This window comes from Penaeus monodon, chromosome 33 (genome assembly GCF_015228065.2).
Source record: "Penaeus monodon isolate SGIC_2016 chromosome 33, NSTDA_Pmon_1, whole genome shotgun sequence".
Classification (NCBI taxonomy): Eukaryota; Metazoa; Arthropoda; class Malacostraca; order Decapoda; family Penaeidae; genus Penaeus; species Penaeus monodon.
In genome coordinates this window covers 26,764,238-26,764,875 of record NC_051418.1, presented here as the reverse complement: position 1 = coordinate 26,764,875, position 638 = coordinate 26,764,238, and positions in this window count along the sequence as shown.

The following is a 638-nucleotide window of genomic DNA, read 5'->3' as shown; positions in this document are numbered from 1 at the left end:
CAGAGGAAGGCCAAAACAACAGTGGTCTGATAACATCAAAGAGAGTACTTCCTTATCAATGACAGAAGCAATACGCGGGACGAAAAACAGGCAGGGAGAGCGAGAAATCGCCCAGAAAGGCGTGTAGAGGATAGCAAAGCATTCACCCGGCCGACAGGAACTACAAATACATGTTATATACGTTACTTTTTCTACCAGAGATTATAGGCTGAACAGACAAATATCTCGTAGTGTTCTGAGTTTGGAAAACAGTTAGCTTGCACCTTAGATAACAGTGGGAGAAATAAGAATGTAAATAACGGTAGTAAGGAATGTTGATAATGATAACAAAAAGTAAATAGTTTTATATAGGTATATGCATTATACATCTATCGACATATTTATTTATTCAAGCAGTAATGGTAGGATCCTGCATCGTTTTGTTTCAAACTTTATCTTAAATTCTCGTGGGAAATCAAATACGAACGATGCACCTCAACTCCGATATTCAGGGCACCGTAAAAAGGCTATGAACTTCCAGTTATTTCCCTTACTCCTGATACACTGTTTTTTTTTTATTTAAAAGGTTTTGAACGATTCAAACGGTTTAGAGTACGTATACCTCCAAAAGCTGATCTTAGACTTTTTTTTCAATGTTG